The following is a 22,399-nucleotide window of genomic DNA, read 5'->3' as shown; positions in this document are numbered from 1 at the left end:
AGAGAGAGAGAGAAGGGGGAGGAGCAGGAAGCATCAACTCCCATATGTGCCTTGACCAAGCAAGCCCAGGGTTTTGAACCGGCAACCTCAGTGTTTCCAGGTTGACGCTTTATCCACTGCACCACCACAGGTCAGGCTTAGCTTTGCTTTCAAGGGGAAATTGTTAAATTGATTTAACATAGCTCTTGAATTGTCTTAGTTTACATTGTTATTGTTCACTTAGATTTAAAATTCCTGAAAGATAAGTACATCTTTATGTAGCACATAATATACCATTTTATACAATTAAAAAAAATCTTTGATATTGATAATGACTTTCTGAATGTTTATTAACAGGATTAAAAGTAATGAGAACTGATACACAATCAGAAAAGGCCAGGCAATGGTCCTTATGATTTCCACAACAGAGTTTCTACACAGAATGGTATTTTAGCTAGCAAAACATCATTCACGAGTCCTTCAAACTGTGTCAGTTGGGAATCTTACACTTGTGGAATTATTGAGAGCTCAGGTATTTTATTATTGTACTGTATATGAACTAAGCAATGCTTTTGGCATTCTGCAAACTGTTAAATTTTACAAATGGAATGCATAGCTGAAATGTAAATTGACCTCTGATTTTGGCAATCTTTCAAATGTCTTTAATCCAAGTGACATAAAATTAAAATTTTAAGCCCTGGCCAGTTGGCTCAGTGGTAGAGCCAACTACCACTTGATTTTGGTAGTGGTAGAGCCAACTACCAATTACTACCTTGATTTTGTCACAGTGTATAGACTTCAAGTACCATCCAAACCAAAACAAATTAACAAAATATATACATATAGAAAGAATAGTCAAAAGTCAAGAGAGTTTTGCTGTAGGAACTAATTAAAGAATTTATTTTAAAAAGTAGTTTCTGAAGACAAAAGTGCTAAGGATAACTGTAACCAGACACACAAAATAAAACTAAATTCTGACATCAACAACATAAAGTGAGGGAGGGTAGAGAAAATGTAGAGGTTTTCTATGCATTTGAAGTTAAGCTGTTATCAGTGTATAGTGGAATGTTATAAGAAATTTTGTGTAAGACTCATGGTAACATTAAATAGAAATCCTACAGTAGATACAATAATGACAAAGAGAAAAGTATCAAATATATTACAACAAAAACTCAATCAAATTGCAAAGGAAGACAGTACAGGAGGGAAAGGGGAACAAAAGAATTGCAAAACTGATAGAAAACAGTGAACAAAATGGCAATAGTAAGTCCTTTCCTATCAATAATTACTTTAAAATATAAACCTTTTAATCTCACCAATCAAAGATATAGTGTGGCTGCCTGACCAGGTGGTGGGGCAGTGGATAGAACATTGGACTGGGATACGGAAGGACCCAGGTTCGAGACCCCGAGGTCGCCAGCTTGAGCGCGGGCTCATCTGGCTCGAGCAAAAAGCTCACCAGCTTGGACCCAAGGTTGCTGGCTCCAGCAAGGGGTTACTCGGTCTGCTGAAGGCCTGCGGTCAAGGCACATATGAGAAGGCAATCAATGAACAACTAAGAAGTTGCAACGCGCAATGAAAAACTAATGATTGATGCTTCTCATCTCTCTCCGTTCCTGTCTGTCTGTCCCTGTCTATCTCTGCCTCTGTAAAAAAAAAAAAAAAAAAAAAAAAAAAAAGATATAGTGTGGCTAAATGAACAAACCCCCCCCCCCAATTTCTAACTATATGCTGATCTATAAGAGGCTTACTTTAGATTAAAGGATATACATAGCATGAAAATGAAAGGATAGAAAAAGTTAATCCATTCAAATGGTAACCGAAAGAGAATATAGGTAGCTACACTTAAATCAGAAAGAAAGACCTTAAGCCAAAAACTGTTCTAGAAAAAAATATCCAGAGAAATTATCATTAAATTTTTAAGTCACCAAGAAAATATAATTATAAATATGCACTCAACTTTGGAATACCTAATACATAAAACAAACATTAACAGAGTTGAAGAAAGAAATAGACAACAATTAAATAATAGGAGACTTCAATACCCCACTACCAATAATGGATGAATCATCCAGACAAAAAAAGAAAAAACAGCAGACTTGAATAACACTACAGAATAAATGAACCTAACAGATTTATATAAAACATTTCATACAACAGGAGCAGAGACACATTCTTCCGTTCTTCTTAAATGCGTATAGAGCATTCTCCAGGATAGGTAACATAGCTACGCACAAAACAAATCTCAACAAATTTAAGAAGACTGAATTACTTCCAACTACATTTCCAACCACAGTGGAATAAAACTAGAATAACAAAAGGAAAACGAGAAAACTCACAAATACATGGAAATTAACCAACATACTTTTTTTTTTATTTTTTATTTTTATTTTTTTATTTTGAGAGAGAGACAGAAAGGGAGAGAGGTTAGGAAGCATCAACTCAGAGTTGCTTTCACTTTAGTTGTATGTTGATTGCTTCTCACATGTGCTTTGTCTGGGGTGAACCAGTGTTTCCCTTTACTCAAGCCAGTGACCTTGGGCTTTACATGTCGGCGACCTTTGAGCTTTGGGATTGTGCGGACAGCCAAAGCAATTGTGAACAAGAAGAACAAAGATGGAGGTATCACACTTCCTGATTTCAAAATATATTACAAAACTACAGTAATCAAACAGTATTGTACTGGCATAAAAACAGACATATAGCCTGACCAGGCGGTGATGCAGTGGATATAGCGTTGGACTGGGACGTGGAGGACCCAGGTTTGAGACCTCAAGATCGCCAACTTGAGCACGGGCTTATCTGGTTTGAGCAAAAAGCTCACAAGCTTGGACCCAAGGTCGCTGGCTTGCAAGGGGTTACTCGGTCTGCTGAAGGCCTGCGGTCAAGGCACATATGAGAAAGCAATCAATGAACTAAGGTGTCACAACGAAAAACTAATGATTGATGCTTCTCATCTCTCTCCATTCCTATCTGTCTGTCCTTATCTATCCCTCTCTCTGACTCTGTAAAAAAATAAAATAAAATAAAATATATATAAAAAACAGACATACAGGTCAATGAAACAAAATAGTCCAGAAATAAAATCCATTTTTTATATTGTCAACTGACTTTGAGAAAAGTGCCAAGAATACACAATGCGGAAGAGATAATCTTTCAATAAATGGTGTTGGGCAAACTGGATATACACATGCAAAAATAAAATTAGACCTTTATCATATTCCATACACAAATATTAACTAAAAGTGAATTTAAACTTAAAAGAAGACCTTAAACTGTAATATTCCTAGAAGAAAACATAAAGAAAAAATATATGTGTGTGTGTGTATATATATATGTGTGTGTGTATATATATATTATATATATATATATTTTGTGACAGAGACAGAGAGAGTGCAAGAGGACCAAGTGACCCTTTGCTCGAGCCAGCAACTTTGGGCTCAAGCTCCTGAGCCTTGCTTAAACCAGATGAGCCCATGCTCAAGCTTGGCAACCTCAGGGTCTCGAACGTGAGTCCTCTGTGTCTCAGTCTGATGCTCTATTTACCATGCCACCAGCTGGTCAGGCAGGAAAAGATTCTTCACATTGATCTTGTCAATGACACCAAAAGTACAGTCAACAAAAGCAAAAATAGACAAGTGGGACTATATCAAACTAAAAAGCTTCTGCACAGCAAAGGAAACAATTAAAAGAATAAAAAAGGCAATTTATGGAATGGGAAAAATATTTGAATGCATATATCTGATAAAAGATTAATGTAAAAATCATATAGGGAACTTCTACAACTACATTTGCAAGTCATTTATCTGCTAAAAGATTAATATTAAAAAATATATGGAACTCCTACAATTTAATAGCAAGAAACAAAAAAACCAAAACAACAACAACCCCCCCACAAAAAAACCCTGCTTAAAAAATGGACAAAGGAACTAAACAGATATTTCTTCAAAGAAAACATACAACTGACCAAGAAGTATATTTAAAAAGTGCTTTACGTTGCTCATCATTAGAAAACTACAAATCGTAACCACTTGACATCTGTTAGGATGGGTATTATAAAAAAGATAAATGGCAACAAATTTGTGGAAGGTGTGAAGAAAAAAGAAACCTTGTATGATGTTGGTGGAATGGTGAATTGATGCAGTCACTGGGGAAAACAATATGGAGATTCTTAAAAATATTAAAAATAGAACCGCTGTATAATCCAGAAATGTCATTACTGGGGTTATCAAAAGGAATTAAAATAATGATCTTGAAAAGATATTTGACACAGGAATGTATAAAGAACATTATATATACATATATAATAGAATATTATTCAGCCTTAAAAAGAAGAAAATCCTGCCATTTGCAGCAATGTAGATGAATCTGGAGAATATTATCTTAAGTAAAAACAGCCAGACACAGAAAGGCAAACAGTACACAATTCCTTTTTATATGAAGTAGTCAAACTCAGAGAAGTAGAGAACAGAATGGTTGCCAGGGACTAGAGGAAGAGGAAATGGGAAGATACCAGTCAAAGGGTGCCAAGTCTCAGTTATGCAAGATGAATACATCCTAGACATCTATTGTACAGCATGGTGCCTATATTTAATAATACTATATTGCATACTTAAACATTTTCTAACAGGGTGGCTTTATGTTAAGCATTTTTATTGCAAAAAAGTAAGAAATAAAGAGTGCAAGGGAAAACTTTTGGTAGTGATGGATGTTTATGGCATAGATGGTGGAGGTTTTAAATGTGTACTTATCTCCAAATTTATCAAGTTGTACACCTTAAATATGTATAGCTTTTGTATGTCAATCATACCTCAAAAACAGAAGTTGTTTCAGTAAATTATAGCAGATACTGCCAAGTAATAAGATAAGATGAGGATTGAAGATTCTATTTTGGATTTATCAATTTGGAGGTCACTAATGATTTTGGTGAGAACAATTACAGGGGAATTATACCTTCCTACACACTTAATTATGTTCTTTCTTTCAACTAGACTAATATGTTTGCAAATGTTGTCCTTTCCTTAATCACGTTTTCTTGTCATGTTTCAAATGGCCTTAAGGTTTAGTTTTCTGCAAATGAAACTGAAAGATCAATCCAAATCAATGCTTTGCACCAAAGTAGATGGGATAACTTATTCCTCAATGAAAAGATGAATAAAAACCCTGAGGTAGTTATCTAGACAACTTTTGTTTATATATCAGAAAGGGCAAAAACTCCTTCAATGATATACTGCAAAGAGGGAGAAAAGTGAAATGCTAAAGAGGTCACTTTTGCTTTCCTAGAGAAAGCTCTAAGACAATACTGTTTGCTGTAAAATTAACGACCTCACTCATGTCTGTAGTAATCAAAACCTCTAATTTTACCGTTGACATAAAATACATTAAGAATTTTAATTAGCAATTATAAAATAACTATAGAAATTTACAGTTTCCATCATCTTTTGTCCCTGGTCAAAAACTTTCAATGTCTTCTCTCTAGTGCTCAGTTTTATAATCTCAGATCATCCATGTATAACTGGGCAGCAGCTTCCTCCTCTATAGAACGCGATGATGTTTTCTTTTTAGTATTGATCTGAGAATGAAATGGACACATAATAAACAGCTAGTATAGTGTATGCATCTTCAATATGTTAATTACACAGGAAATAAACATACTCTCATTTGTTAATATGGTAGCAAGGTACTTCTTTAATACTCTCTTCATCTTACTTTAGGTTTATTTTGCATTTGTAATAATATTAGGCCATGTATTTTAAAATTAAAAATATTACTCTCCTAGATTCCCATGTCAGCTCATTTTTTTGATTCACCCGAAGTGTTCTAAATCTGACTGTTTCCATCCATCAAAATCCTGCAAATACCATTTTAAATGTCAAGCTTTTAAGTTTAACTTGTTTAATATAGCCAAAAGTTATTTTCTTCTGAGAATTCTCATAACATACTAGTTCTACTTTTCCAGAATTGTATTTTTGTGGCAAATACCACAAGTTGGCACACTCAGTACCCATTCCATACTCTTGTCTTCCTTTTCTTTGGTCATAAGTTACAAAATGATAAGCAACATAATCAAGCCATGAAGATTATCATTGTGCCTTTACCCCATAGTTTCTTCAAAGTTTTGTGCTTAATTTTTTTGAAACTTCAAGGATGGAAAGGAAAACAAATGTAGGTAATTCCGTCTAAATTCTTCCCATGGTATCTGCATTTCTCAAGAACTTGGCCTCTGTATAAAAGCAATTTTCAGGTAGCTACAGAGATGTATAAATGACTGAGGCATGATCATCTCCTTATTAATTAATTATACCAATCCTGACCTCATTTGAATACTTTCTAATGAGTAAGAGCAAGAAGAAGAAAATGAAGAGTTCAGATAAAAGAAAAATAATATTCATCTATTTATATCTATTTATATATCAACACCAGTACTTACTGTCATCTAGTCACTAAAAGATGACTGTAAAATAGCCTTCATTATTCAGAATTTTACAGGTGAAAATATTAAGACTCAGATAAATAGGTAATTTTGCTAAAACCAGATACTATTGATAAAGCTTGGATTCAAACCCATGAGTTTCTAACCCGATGGTCTTAATCACTTTGATTTGCACATCAACTCATTCATTATTTTAAGGGTGAAAAACATGCCACCAGGCATAAGATACCCTTTACCTTTATCAGTTAGATCTTATGTAACTTGGTAACCATTTTAAAAACATGTTATAAAGATTATCCCAGGGATATGTTAGAGTTGGTTCCCACTGGCTCATGGGAATCACTGGGCACCTTGATAGTTTGAAATTGATCAGGTCAGAGTATCTTTACAGCAAACTCTACCAGCTGACACTCTTGCTCTCTCTCTCCAAGGTGCTGCTTACCAGAATACCACTAGCCAAAATACTTTCATCCAGATTCTTTAGAGTTCTTTCTATAATTTTAACATTAATCTTTTCTCTTTGCTATTATATATCTTTCAGAGCTGAGTTTTCATCTGTTGACACTTGAAGTACTATTGTCATGTCTTTTATACTTTAAAGGTTCCCACAATTACAAAACAAAACTCATTAATTTCTTTTTTCCCTACTTTGTTCATAGCTCTTTCCTTCCCGTCCCCTCCTCCTCCTCCTCTTCCTCCTCCTCCTCCTCCTCCTCCTCCTCCTCCTCCTCTTCTTCTTCTTCTTCTTCTTCTTCTTCTTCTTCTTCTTCTTCTTCTTCTTCTTCTTCTTCTTCTCCTCCTCCTCCTCCTCCTCCTCCTCCTCCTCCTTCCCTCCTCCTCCTACTTCCCTCCTCCTCCTGTTCTTCTCTTCCTTCTCCTTCTCCTACTCCTCCTTCTTCTCCTCTTTCTTCTTCTTCTTTTCTTCTTCTTCTTTTCTTCTTTTTCTCCTTCTCCTTCTCCTCCTTCTTCTCCTCTTCCTTCTTTTTTAAGTGAGAGGACAGGAGATAGAAACACTCTTGCTGCAACTTGACTGAGATCCACCCAGCCACCCCCATGTGGGGCTGATGCTCAAATCAATTGAGCCACTGGCTGTGAGAGGGGAGAAGAGAGAGAAGGAGGAGAGGGAGGGGAAGAGAAGCAGATAGTCACTTCTCCTGTGTGCCCTGACTGGGTTTTGAACCCCAGACATTCACATACTGGGCTGACACTCTATCCACTGAGCCAATTGGCCAAGGTCAAAGCCCTTTTTTGCTCCTTTTCAAAATTATAATTTCAGTGTGTAGTTGTGCTAAGAACTATCACATTCAAATAATTTAAGTGCTTGTCTATAGGAATATTCCTTTTTACAACAGTACTCTATTGAATACCCTGGTTAGAATCTAAGAAGTACGAAGAATCTAAGAGGAGCTGTATTGAACTATGAGAAGAAATAAGTTAATAAACTGCCTGAAATCAAGATTATATACTATTGTAGTAACCTAGTCTATGAAAGATTAGTACACTCAAAGAAAGTCATATTATTTGGGGGAAAACAAGACAAAGTTTTAATATTTTAAGCTTATAAGACAAAATGGAAGATCTATCTTAGATAAAGAGTTCAATGTATACACTCTTGGCTGTTTCTTAAATTAATAACTTCTGCGTAAATTTTCTATTTAGTCTTCACAGAATATATAAATAGGGTCTAAAATCACAATTTGAAGAATTTCTTCACAATATTGCATGCAATTGTTCACCTATTTGAGTTTATATTGGAATAATTTATAAACCAATAGAAAACAACTGAAGTATTGCTAGAAGCCAATGATATTGAATATCTTATTGGCCAAAACTTCAGGGATTTTTGCAAAATAGTGTGAATCAGTTTTATGAAAAGCATAGAGAATGAAAATATAATAACTTTCAATTTTACCTTCTTCAATAAAATTATCTATCTAGAAGTAAGTAAAAATAGTGCTAGCAGATTTGACATGTCATATCCTTAATGTGGGGCAAGGAATGTCAGATAAGGAAAATTTGGGTAGGAATAAAAGAAATTATTCTTATGCTTGCTGTCTATTTAGAGTCCTGGAAGGCATACCAACATCCAGGTGTCTGGTCAGCTTGGTATTGAACACTGCTGATGTAAATTATTGTGGCAAGGACATTAACATCAAATGAAATAAATTATGACATCTTGATGAAAGAAGTTTCCTTGGGGATTATTTATTCTCTCCACTTTCTATGAAACTACAGGGTCTTGGAAAAGATAAAGAATTTAAACAAGGCTTATACCACTTTCTAATGGAATTCATATCAGCTCTAATATGCTACAATTCCAAATTAAATAAACATGAATATTTCCTCAAAAGAATAAACAAATCAAAAACTTACTAATTAATACCCATAAACAATGACAAGATAGAAAACAAACAAAGAAGAAAACACTAAAAATTGTTTGGTCCAGGTAAAAAGTAACCTGATATTTATAGTAACTAATTAAAAAAATAAGGTGAGGGGAATATATTTTCCCTGAATATACAGATTAAGAAAAAATAAAAGCTAATAAAATTTTGCTTGTATGAAAAATACATATATAAAAATGACAGAGATCAACTAACTTCAGGCAAACCTGAAGAAAGAAAGGATAAAAAGGCTAATATCAAACAAGACAAATTCAACTTAAAAAGGGTGAAATAAATTTCACATAGGAAAACCAGACAATTATATACCTTTAAGTATGCAATAATAAAACACCACAATATACAAATAAACCATGTGGCAGATGTCCAATTGGAAACACATATAATTGTAGAGGAAGGCTTCTATGAACCTCTAGAAATCAGTAATAAATCAATCATATAAAATAATATAAATATATACAAGTGATAAATAGAATGTTGCAATTTAGTGTCATATGCATCACTGTTTTTCAAAGAGTGTAGTGGAATTTTACACAAATTAAACATCTTTAAACCAAAAAGGAAACCTTACTTAAGCTTCTCAATTATAAATCACGCTGGACACATTTTCTATTCACAATAAAATAATAAAAATAAGCAACAACCGAAAATATTTAAACACAGCAATCGAAAATCTTGTCACTGAAAGCAGTTCCTTCAAAATAACTTTTGAATCAAAGACAAGCAGTAGAATTTAATGGTTTGTGCTATTGAGAATAACATGTACTTCTAATGGATTAGCTCTATAAATGTAGTGATATTCTATTGTTTGCTTAAAAAATTAAACAGACAAAATTTTTAGATTCAAAATGTATTATTGTCTACTTTAAGAAGCCAAGGAAATCAACTAAAAATTGATATATATTAACAAGAATTTAGCAAGTTAAATAAAGATAAATGAATAAAAATAAGTGACTCTTGACAAAAAAAAAGATCAAGAGAGCACCCTATCATACATGGTATATGAAAATGAATTACAGCTTGATCGAAGAACTAAATCAGAGTAAAGAAAAAAAATGAAATGTTGAACCAAATAAAATTTAAACTTACATGCCATCAATAACTACCGTGGAACAAGTTCAAAGACATCACAAAAAGGAAAATGTGCAATATATGACAGACACAGCTTTGTAAAAACAAACATTTCTGTAGTAATATGAGTAAAACGCACAGATAGATCATTCTAGGCCAGAAATTCAAATAACCATAAAAGTTTTAAAAATTCAACCTAATAGGTAATCAAGTGAAAAATAAATTGAGATACATAATTTTTGCTATTAATTCCACAAAAAAATGTAAAAAAGATATACTAGGTTCTTGTGAGAATATTATGATAGAATTATAGTTTTTATTTTATTTTATTCCTTAAATCATTTTATATATTTATTTTTTCAATGATAATGAAAATGTTACTAGAATAAAATCACATTTTTGTATTTGGGAGTATTTGAAAAAAATACATTTTTAGTTTTAAGTGTAAACATAGCAATTCACTTTTATTTTAAACCTAACAATGAAAATAGTAAAATGCATCTTAAAAAATGGATTCAGAGGAAGAGGCAGCTTTTTCTCAAATACTTTAGGGTCTTAGGGCAACATATTCTATAGTTGTCAGATAATTGAACTGTGCTTAAACGTACATTTGTGTCCCTCGCTCCAGGATTTATGAGCCCTCAGCTATAAAACAAACCATTTAGTTTCTGGGAATCACATCCCTCTTCTGCCAAATGGAGATAATAATTCCTGTCTGGTTGTGAAGATAAAATGTAATAATACATTGGAATGCAAATGGGAAAACTATTAAACAGCTCTTGTTGTCAAACAATTATGATTGTACTCATGGATTATGAATATGTACTTCTAATTTTGTCAATTACTCTTCCAGTTGTTCAAGCAGTTTGTACTTAGGGCAGGTGCATTTCTTCTACTTTTCATTTAGTGAGGTCCAATACCACTTTCGTATGCTATAATCATACATTTTTTTTCATTCAGAAAGCACTTTTCCCCTCTTGTTTCAGAATAATTTCTACATTTTGCATCATATCAAATTATGCGGTTTTCTGAGAAAACAAATGTGCCAACATGTGAGGCTGGCTTTACTGTGACCTTCTTTAGGCACTGCAGAATTGTTGTCTCCCTACAATTTTAAAACAGTGCAATGCACTTACATACTTTTTGAACAGTGCAACAACCTTGACAGATGTTTTTCTGCTTAGGTCCTGAGGTAGCAATGTTTAATGCAAGGTTGTAACAGCTTTTAGTGTGAAGATAAGCATAGAAAAGCAACTTGTATAGATTTGAGGTAAATCTTGGTAAACTTCAGAACAGAAATGAAGTCTGTCAGGATTAAAACCCATGCATTTGAAAGCCTTTCCAGGATTATGACTATGAAAGGAAGAATATTAGTTTCTCTCTTCTGATAGCTTCTAGGACTAATGGTGGCTGACTGAACCCAATCAGGAAAGAGGGGGAAGAAAGATTCACAGATGTACTGGAGGAAGAATGGTTCTGTGAGGATCTGAAATCCTTTTTTGAAAACAAAGTCTCCAAATTCCACAGTCTAGACTTTAGTTGTGAAAGGTAAGGACAGAGAGCTCTAGTGCTTTTATTTCAACTAGAATTAAAAAGATTGAAGGGTTCTTTTCTTGCCAAGCACAGCTGCCAAGATTCCAAAGAAGAGCTAAAAGATGCCTTGAGTTATGAGTGCTGTGTTGCAGTGGCTGCATTTAATAATATGCAGATAAGATGTTCAAATGACCACGTTCCAAATATGGAACTCATTATTTCAAATGTTACTGAATAAGAAGGTAGGATAATAAGCGATTAACTACTTATTGCTACTCATACCACATAACTAAGTCAAGTTAGTTTTTTTCTGAAATGATCTTAGCTATAAATGCAATAGTCAGAAACATTGCTTGTTATGGTCATTAGAAAGCAAAATCATAATTTATATACTTTTCAAAATATCACAAATGTCTTAAAAAACCAAATTATTATAAGACCTAGTATAATTTTAAAATTAGGGCTATTGATGTCTAGATATTTGCACATAACTTTGACTATTTCAATATAATACTGTTTTCTACTTACAAAGAACACCAGTCTCAAAGATTTTGATTAGTTCTTACTTTAAGATTATACACTGTTAATAAACAGCTATATATTAATTGCAAGATAGAGAAATAACACAAGAGAGGAAAGATTGAAATTAAACTGTGGTCAAAGACCTCTGTATCTTGAATAAAGTCAAAAGTTAAACATTTGCAAAAATGAATAAATATTAATAACTCTTGATTTAATATTTTTGTTCAGTATTAGTTGACACTGTTTTAAAATAGATGAAAGATTATAATAAGAAAATGGACCACATATTGTCCATTTCCAAAAACAAGTAGAAACAACTATAGCAATGTCAATTTATATTGTATAAAAATTAAAGGTACTGGTCTTTGGCTGGTTGGCTCAGTGGTAGAGTGTCAGCCTAGTATGTGGATGTCCTGGGTTCAATTCCTGGCCAGGGCACACAGGAGAAGTGATCATCTGCTTCTCCACCCACCCCACTCTCCCTTCTCTCTCTCTATCTCTCTCTTCCCTTCCTGCAGCCATGGTACGGTTGGAGCAAGTTGGCCCCTGGTGTTGAGGGTGGCTCCATGATCTCACCTCAGGTGAAGTGACTCAGTTACCAAGCAACAGAGCAAAGGGTTCAGATGGGCAGAGCATCTGGCCATATGGGGATTGCTGTGTGGATCCTGGTAGGGGTGCATGCAGGAGTCTGTCTCTCTGCCTCCCTGCTTTTCACTTAAGAAAAATTTAAAAAGAAATTAAAGGGATTGAACATTAATGTGGGTTACTGAATGAGGTTAATATCATTTTATTCATTTGAGGTTTTATTATATATAAAAAAATAATTATCTGTCTTGGAGTCTGTGGGCACAGAAGATTAAGTTGGAAGCTTCTCTGAGTTTGCCTTTTAATTTTATGAAAGTTTGAAAGAGTACAATGCCACAGAGACAGCCTCCAATAAATAAAGAACAAGAAGTTTTTGAAATGATTTTTAGAAAACTTCTCCCAGCTAACGGTATTTGTGAAGTGTTCAGTGCCAGGGCTTGTTTGCTGGTACTTTTATCCGAGTCAACATGAGAGTCAGAGAAGTTTCCATTTGGTACCATTTGTGCTTGTGGCTCATTTGCTCTGGTGAAATGGATGAGAAAGACTTAATTCTTGCCTCCAGGACTCACAGGCTAATTGGAGAGAAAGACGTATGTAAAGAAATAAAATACAAATGGCTTGGAGAATGCAGCATGAAAGCTTACAAAAGGTTCATTACTAGAATACAGGAGTGAGTTGATTTTGGTTTAAGAAAAGGGGTCTAGAAAGGAAAACAAATAAATCTGAACTTTTCCAAATGACTACACATTTGCCAGTCGGAAGGAGGGACATCCATAGATAAGTGAAGAACAGGAGGAAAACCTCACTTGTCACTTACAAAGGAGAATACAGTAGTTCTCTGTAGCTGAAGCACGGTTGTCCGGTGGGCAAGGTAGAGTGGCCGGAAGTAAGTTGGAGCAGATACCCAGATAAAGGAGGAGGAAAAGGAGGGCTGGAAGAGTGAGCTACATGGCTTGGCTGGTTCTCAGAAGGAAAAGGGGCTACCAAAGGAATTCAAGCAAGGGACAGAACTAACCTCTAAAATTAATTTGGTGAGAGTACGGGGAAAATGATTCATGGGCGGAAGGCTAGGTCCAGGGAGATGATGTTGAAGATATCTTTAAAAGTCCAGGCCAGGGCCTGACCTGTGGTGGCACAGTGGATAAAGCAGTCAACCTGGAAATGCTGAGGTCGCCGGTTCGAAATCCTGGGCTTGCCTGGTCAAGGCACATATGGGAGTTGATGCTTCCAGCTCCTCCCCCTGTCTCTCTCTCTCTCTCTCTCCTCTCTAAAATGAATAAATAAAAAAAATTAAAAAAAAAAAGTCCAGGCCAGGCATATTGAGTTAAAAGTAAGTTAATGGTCAGAAAAATACATTCAAGAAACTCATCAGGGAGTATCTTGACTGAATTTGGCTGTGTATGGTGAAAAATTTCAAACAGGAATTTAAGAGTTTCTGTGATGGGATAGGGAATATAAGATGCTTAATATTTAGGGGAGGAAGATAAGTTTTATTACGAACCTTTTTACGGGGCCTGGAGATCATTTATCTGTCCATACGGTGATCTCCAGGGTCTGTAGTTTAATAAGGAAGTTTGAGCTGGAAAAGCAGAAGTGCGGGAAGATTTTCCCAAGTCCAAGGCCCACTGCTGCTACTCAACATGACTTCACTTGCATTAGGTCATGGCATTAAAAAACCGATGTACTACATATGAGGAACTTATTTCCTTCCTTTCTGTTTGGATTAACCCTTTGGCGTAGGCTTCTGTTAGCTGAAAATTTGTTTTTAACTTTTGCTATCTTTCTTATAATCCTAAGGAAAATTAGCCTCAGGTTCAAGGCTCTTACCTGACAATAAACATCTGATTAAAATTTAATAATATGACTATTTTTTCTATATTCTTTTTTTAATATTGCCTCCTATTTTTGGTAGTAATATTGATTTTTACCTATATAACAGTAATAAAGTTTTATTTTTATTTATTTACATTTTAAAATGTGACTCCATTTAAAGAGAGATTATATAAAAAACAATTAATGTGCTATGAATGTGTGGAAAAAATCACGAAGATAGTATGTGTGGGGAATTGGATACAACAAAAGAAGACTATTCTTAGGCAATGTTAGAACTGAGGTTCATACTCACATTTGGAATAACTATGATCCATGATCTCATTTAAGTGAAACCACACTATGTGATGACAAGACAATATGTTATAAGAAGGTTTGAGAAGAATTCCTAATTTCCATAGGTGGGCTTCAATGACTCTGTTAGTTGACAAAAATTATCTGCAACTATTTGTACCTATGTGCATTTTTTCCCCCTGGGGAGAGATACCAAGTTTGTCTGTTTGGTTTTGGTTTTATATTTTCAGAAGGACCTTTGACTGAAAGAATTTTTAAAAATGGAGTGAATGGAGAAAAGAGTTACAGATGGACTGAGGAAGAGGATCACCAAATGAATGGAGAAATAAAATGGAAAGATATAGAAAGTGGAGTAAAAGAGTGCCATTACTGACTTTCTTCAGGAAGAAGAAAGACATATTTGAGTTTATGTAAAAAGAAAGCATGAGTGGTTAATGGTTAACTTTGTCAAGTGCTCCTGTCATAAGTCAGTAAGCTAAGCTTTCAATGACAGGCAGTCGCTGATTTAATAATTTGATGACTGTTGCCAAAAGGGTCCCCCAGGGTAGTGGAATTAAAAGCCAAACTACGGGGTGGGGGGAGAGGAGAGGAGTCAAGGGGATGGGAGAAGACTGTGACAAGAAATAGAAATTATTTTTTTCTAGAAGCTGACTGAGAAAATAAGAAATGAATAAAAGACCAACCATAGAGGGAGTTAATGCTTCCCCTATAAATCCACGGGAGGCTTTTCTGTTTGCTCATTTTAAGGATGGATGTGATAAGATTTTAATAATGAACTTATATGTTGGAGTCATTAAATGAAAAGGAGAGACAAAAGTTGCAAGTGATGAAAAAAAAAAATTTTCTGAGCAAAGTTCTGATTGAAGAGGGTTAATTGTGGGATCCAGAGCAGAGAGCGGTCAGCTTGGGGACAGATAGATAGCACTAGGGGGGAGGGGAGTAGCTGAGCAGCTCAATATGCAGGAGTTAGAACTGCCAAGGGCACTTGTTTCTTTGTTATTTAATAAAAAACATACCACACACATTGCATTGCAACCTTTCTCCTTAGTATACTTTTAAAATCTTTTTATATTAGCACATAGAAAACTGCCTTGATCATTGTAACAGTTGAATGGTATTCCATTGAATAGATGTACATAGTTTATTTTGCTTGTTTTCTAGGTATTTGTTTTCAATCATAAACTTGTATCAGAAAAAAATGGCAGGGAGTAACTTGAAACATATATTCTTTTTCCTAATTGCACACATAGCTTTAAGATAAATTCTTGGGATGAGAATCACTGTGTCACCAGTCACCAGTCTTTGTTCAGTCCTTATCAGTCCATCTTTTGTCACCACCCTCTCAAATGAAATAGCTCTTACGGGGTCCAATGAAATTCCAAAGTAATTCTTTGTCCTCACAGACTTTAATGTTTCTGCAGCCTTGGCTGGAGCTGAGCATCACTCCCTCTCTTTAAAATACTTTTTCTTCAGCTCCCAGGACACACTTCTGAATTTCCCATTTCTCAGCTTCCTTTTCTAGCGACCACTCTTTCCAGTGTCCGTATTTTGGATTGCCTAGAGCTCTTTTCTCAGTCTGATCTTTTAAATATCGTCTTTTAAAAAGAATTTCATGAAGTCCCATTGTTCTCAATACTATTTATACACTGATGTCTCGTCAATTTTTATCTCCAATTCTGACTTTCCCTCTGAGCTCCATCTCCACTACCCTTATGATGCCTGGACCTGAATATCTGATACGCACTCCAAACTTAACTGTTTCTCTGTCTTCCTCTATCAGTTGGTGACAACCGCATTCTTCCAGTTGTTCTGGTTATAAATCTAGGCACGAGTCTTCATCCATCAGCAACCATATCTAATCTGTTATCAAGTCTTAACTCCTCTACTTCCAAATATATTCAGAATTTGGCCACTTCTCACCATTTCTAGTTATCACTCTGGTTAAAGATGAGGCTAGGAGATTCTAGTGCTGTACTGTCTTAATCTTCTTGCTTACTCTCTTGTCTTTCAACAGATCATCTTGACACAGTAGTAAGAGGATTTTGGTAAACAGTTTTTCACTATGAAAGCTTTAATCGCTTTCCACTGACTGGACATAGAAGAAAACAGAAACTCCGTACCATGGGTTAAAAGGACATTGATTATCTCTGAGAAAAGGAAACACCACCAAACAAACAAATTATCAGATCAGAAAGCACCCCCTCTTTAATACTCATTGAATATAATTTTTGCCTACTTTTTTTTTTTTCATTCTTAGGCTCTGAAACATTTCTCTACGTACTTTTTTCAAGTGGAAGTAATAATTTGTGTTACAGATGCCAGATGCCAATTCCAAGTTTCTGTACTGCACTTAAAGCGTTTTTTACTACTAGGACAGAAATGAGTATTTCTTGCCTGCTTAATTTAAGGCCGAGGGAACGGAAAAGCAAGGTTTCCCACTGTGGGACAAAAGAGCTGTGGTCCTATATCAGATCACTACAGACACTTCCCCAGGGCTCTCGAGACACCCTGATCTAAGGATTGTCAGCTCTTCCAGTTAGAGCAATTAGGAATCTACACACCGCATTGTGTTTACTCTGCCACAAATAACATTCATCCCACCTTTTAAATTATCAATTAAAAAATAATCTTGTCATGGCCTTTCAAATATTACCATGTCCATGTTCTTTTACGTTAGCCATTTATTATTAATAGCCTAGAAAGTGCCCTTTAAAAATCTTTGAAATGATTTCAGTAATAGTTAATCAAAGTCAAAAGTGATCATATTTACTAGGTAAGAAAATTGAAATGATCACTCCTCTCATTTCTTATTAAGAATTAAGTTATAATTTTTGCAAGTCTTTGAAAAGAGATATGCACTTCATTTTAAATGAAAAAGAAAAAAATTCTAAGAGAGGCACATTGTATTATTTTCATTAGCAGCTTTGTGGTAGCCTTCATAAGAACAATATGCCTAGGAACTTTACAGATCTAAGTAATACATTTATTTATTTAAAGCAATGAAAAAACTGCCTTTATAAATGTGTTATTGCTCAATCCCAGCCATCTATAAAATTTGTCTAATGAGGCAAAATGGTAAAAAAAAAATTGCATTATTCTTTAAATCTTCATTCCCACAGAGATATTTATTACTGTTGAAAGAGAACAACTCCTTGCTATAAGTTAGGCTCATTAGCTCTATAATAAGTCTCAGTGTTTGAAGCTTGACAAATGGTTTAAATGACCAAAGGGGGTGTAGATAAATATACTCAAGTTTCTTGAACAAAAATAAGTAAGTTATTTTCCCTATTTGGGAACTCCTAACCTAATACCAAGCAAATATAACATTTGTTCCGGAAACATCTGAGTTTAATGAACAATCTACCCAAACACAGAAAACCACTTTTGATTTGCAGAAGTGGTTTTAATTACCGAGACCGATCTTGACATACAGATCTGAATCAGAGGGGAGCAAGCACTACACTCTTTTTGGAGGAGACACGAAGTGATGATACTGGCAACCGCTTCTGAGTTTGGAGAAGGGGAAGGGGAAGGGGAAGGAGAAACAGCAATTGCAAGCCCAGAGCCATGGCGGTGACTCCTCAGCTTAGCTTTGTTGCTTTGGCCACTGACGCTCCTGCTCCACCAGTGAAAGCCAGCTCAGAATCCAATCCACTTCCCTCAACAAACGCAGAGACAAATCGGGCAACTCAAATTTAAGGATTGCTGGATTGTTGATCAAATCAAATTTCAAACATTTGGATATAAATGGAGCCACAGTGAAACCCAGTTTGAGTGCTTCATTTTTCTGGCTGATTACATAGATGTTCCAGAAAAATTGAGGGGAGGGGCTGGTGAGCTTTCCCTTTACGTTATCTTAAATGTTCATTTAAATCAGTTTACAATAAACCATCGAGGTGCCTGCGAAACACTTTACATACAGAAAACAAAGTCTTCTCAAGGTTTCTACCAAAATGCGTCTCACCCAAAGTTCTCATCCAATACCTTATCAAGGGCCACCTTTAAGTGCAAATAGAAATAAGTCAAAACCGAAATCCAGCCTTTGGGGCACTGAAAATGCTGATCTCCGCATGTGTGTCCCCCCCCCCCCCATCTTCTCCGTTTAAGGAGTCTTTACTTACTGGGGGCATACACGCGCTCTCCCAGCCCCCTGGGAGAACCCACAGGAACCCCCAGCACGGACCCTTCCTCGGATCCCCTTTTTTCTTTTGCTCAGTCGCCCCTCCAAACAGGAGGGCCCCTTTCTCGGTCGGGCAGGACCTGCAGCAGCCCAGGCACGTCGCGGCAGCGTGGTGGAAGCTCCCTTCAGCCCGTTTACTTCAGTGGTTCGTACCCGCAGGAAATGGAGTTGGGAAACCGCAACCTTTTCCCAGTCTGCGCCTCCGCCCAGCACCCCTGCATCCTATGACTTTCCCCAGAACCCAAGAGAATCCGAGGAATGGACTCGAAGATTCTCCTGTACTTCCAGTGCTGAATTCGGGTCTGTACCCCGTCTCTCTCCACCCCAGGAGCCCCTCCAACCAGGAGCGCCGGCAGCCTGTGCCCTACGTGGGGCGCCGCCACCTGGGACCGCCACCTCCGGTCTTGGCTCCCGGGCCGGGATTCTCCCTCCCAGCCTGGCCCACCTGATCGGCCCAGGACCGCGCCTGCCCCTCGCAAGTTAGCTCCAGGGGTGCACAGGTTTCGAGCAGAACGAAGAAGTGCAATTCCAGCGCTGATCGTTCGCCCCAAAGTGTCGGAAAGGACTTAGGCTCCAGCCCGCAGGTCGTCCCCGACGCCAGGAGTAGGCGCTGCCGGGTCCCGCACCCCTTCCCACCTGCGCGCCCGGCGCGCTGCCCCGCGCTCCTCCTGGATGGGAGTGGAGGCGCACACTCACCGCGAGCGCTCCTCCTGGATGGGAGTGGAGGCGCACACTCACCGCGAGCGCTCCTCCTGGGTGGGAGTGGAGGCGCACACTCACCGCGAGCGCTCCTCCTGGGTGGGAGTGGAGGCGCACACTCACCGCGAGCGCTCCTCCTGGGTGGGAGTGGAGGAGCACACTCACCGCGAGCGCTCCTCCCGGATGGGAGTGGAGGAGCACACTCACCGCGAGCGCTGCTCCGCGGCGGGCCGGAGGGGAGGGTGGCCCCGGACCCGGGTGGGGAAGCGGCCGCGTGGACAGCCGCACGACCCGGTGCTCTCGGGGCCGCGGAGCCGGCTGCGCGCTGCGGGACCCGGGCGCCGCGCCAGAGCGGGTGCCAAACGCCCGCTGATGGGCGGGCGGAGACCGGGGCTCGCCGCCGTCCCTAACGCTCCTCTCTTCTTGTCTTCATCTCTTCCTCCCTTCCACACCCCTTTCTCACCGTGCTTCTCTCACCACCCCCCACCACCCACCACCCTGCCTGCCTCTTCTCAGCCGCCTCCTCCCTCCCTTCCACTGATGCGTGGACGAGGACGGGGGAGGGAAAAAGTCCCTTCTTAACTTGAGTGATACCTTGGAGATGATCTGTTCATGGAAACGTGAACCACCTTTCTGAGAGCATAGGAAAGACGAGATGACTTGGGTCTCCTCTTTCTTTTCGCCCTCTCATCTCCGTCCCAGGGCTCTTCGTGTCCGGGGGAGGCTAGGAATGAGGTGAGGTCGGATGAGGAAAGCCAAGAGGGCCGTTAAAGGCAGCCCTCTTCGCAAGTGGGGTTGAGATCCAGCCAGAGAGGGCCCAGAGATGTGTTCACTCACAACTTGACAAAGCAGGCTTTCCTGGGAAAATTTTGATAGGGGGGTGGGGGTGAGAGAAGAGAGGTAGGCAGGGTCAAGGGGACAGGGCTTATCTAAAGCATCCATCATGGTTTCCTCTCCCTCTTTCTCTCTCTCAGTTCCTCAGAATACCTCTCTAGTATTCTGACCTGGATTTGACCTTGAGAAGATACTTGACCTTTTTCTGCTTCAGGCCTTAAATCTTGTATATTTGTTCATTTTCTTGGTTTGTTTTTGTTTTGAGAGTGTCGTTTCATAGCCCAGGAGACAGAGTCCCTTGAGCTAGCCTACTGGGCCGTCCCTCAACCTGGTTGGACCTACCCTAGAAATTTGAGTACTTCTTGGAAGGTGACGGTTTTCCAGCACTGGTGCAGGTCTCTTAATAATGGAAGGGTGGGATAGAAATTTTATGCAGAGCACCACCCTACAGTTCACAGTTTGACCCTGCCAGGACTCTTTGACCTGCCTGCTCTAGATCTTTGTTTTTTCTTTTTTCTTTCTTTTTTTTTTTTCAGAAAGAACTCCTGTCGTTGAAGATGATTTTTGCCCTCCCAACTCCTAATACTTTCTGCCATTCAAAGACAATCTTATATAAATCTCTCTAATAGGATAAACCTGTATTTTTCTTTTTTATATATAATAATTTTATTTTAATGGGGTGACATCAATAAATCAGGATACATATATTCAAAGATAACAAGTCCAGGTTATCTTGTCGTTCAATTATGTTGCATACCCATCACCCAAAATCAGATTGTCCTCTGTCACCTTCTATCTTGTTTTCTTTGTGCCCCTCCCCCTCCCCCTTTCCCTCTCCCATTTCCCCCTTCCCCCCCCCACCCCCCGTAACCACCACACTCTTATCAATGACTCTTAGTTTCACTTTTATGTCCCACCTACGTATGGAATAATGCAGTTCCTGGTTTGTTCTGATTTACTTATTTCGCTTCGTATCATGTTATCAAGATCCCACCATTTTGCTGTAAATGTTCCGATGTCATCATTTCTTATGGCTGAGTAGTATTCCATAGTGTATATGTGGAATATGCCACATCTTCTTTATCCAGTCTTCTATTGAAGGGCTTTTTGGTTGTTTCCATGTCTTGGCCACTGTGAACAGTGATGCAATGAACATGGGGCTACATGTGTCTTCACGTATCAATGTTTCTGAGGTTTTGGGGTATATACCCAGTAGAGGGATTGCTGGGTCATAAGGTAGTTCTATTTTCAGTTTTTTGAAGAACCACCATACTTTCTTCCATAATGGTTGTACTACTTTACATTCCCACCAACAGTGTATGAGGGTTCCTTTTTCTCCACAGCCTCTCCAACATTTGTTATTACCTGTCTTGCTAATAATAGCTAATCGAACAGGTGTGAGGTGGTATCTCATTGCCGTTTTGATTTGCATTTCTCTAATAGCTAAAGAAGATGAACATCTTTTCATATATCTGTTGGCCATTTGTATTTCTTCCTGGGAGAACTGTCTGTTCATATCCTCTTCCCATTTTTTTATTGGATTGTTTGTTTGTTTGTTGTTGAGTTTTATGAGTTCTTTGTATATTTTGGATATTAGGCCCTTATCTGAGCTGTTGTTTGAAAATATCATTTCCCATTTAGTTGGCTTTCTGTTTATTTTGTTATCAGTTTCCCTTGCTGAGCAAAAACTTCTTAGTCTGATGTAGTCCCATTCATTAATTTTTGCCTTCACTTCTCTTGCCATTGGAGTCAAATTCATAAAATGCTCTTTAAAACCCAGGTCCATGAGTTGAGTACCTATGTCTTCTTCTATGCACTTAATTGTTTCAGGTCTTATGTTTAGATCTTTGATCCATTTTGAGTTAATTTTTGTACAGGGGGAGAGACTGTAGTCCAGTTTCATTCTTTTGCATGTGGCTTTCCAGTTTTCCCAGCACCATTTATTGAAGAGGCTTTCTTTTCTCCATTGTGTGTTGTTGGCCCCTTTATCAAAAATTATTTGACTATATATATGTGGTTTTATTTCTGGACTTTCTA

General features: G+C 37.6%; 1 protein-coding gene across 1 annotated transcript in view; it reads right to left on the bottom strand.

The window, feature by feature from the left end:
• HTR1F (5-hydroxytryptamine receptor 1F) overlaps positions 1-19,819 on the bottom strand; it is a 105,390-nt gene extending 85,571 nt beyond the window's left edge. The window contains exon 1 of the mRNA XM_066241354.1: positions 19,736-19,819. The gene's annotated coding sequence lies outside the window, so the exon portion shown is untranslated. The remainder of the gene's footprint in view (positions 1-19,735) is intronic.
• Positions 19,820-22,399: the final 2,580 nt, after the last annotated feature.

Source organism: Saccopteryx bilineata, chromosome 8 (genome assembly GCF_036850765.1).
Source record: "Saccopteryx bilineata isolate mSacBil1 chromosome 8, mSacBil1_pri_phased_curated, whole genome shotgun sequence".
Lineage (NCBI taxonomy): Eukaryota > Metazoa > Chordata > Mammalia > Chiroptera > Emballonuridae > Saccopteryx > Saccopteryx bilineata.
The sequence above is the reverse complement of the archived record's forward strand: the minus strand, read 5'-3'. Positions and strand labels throughout refer to the sequence as shown.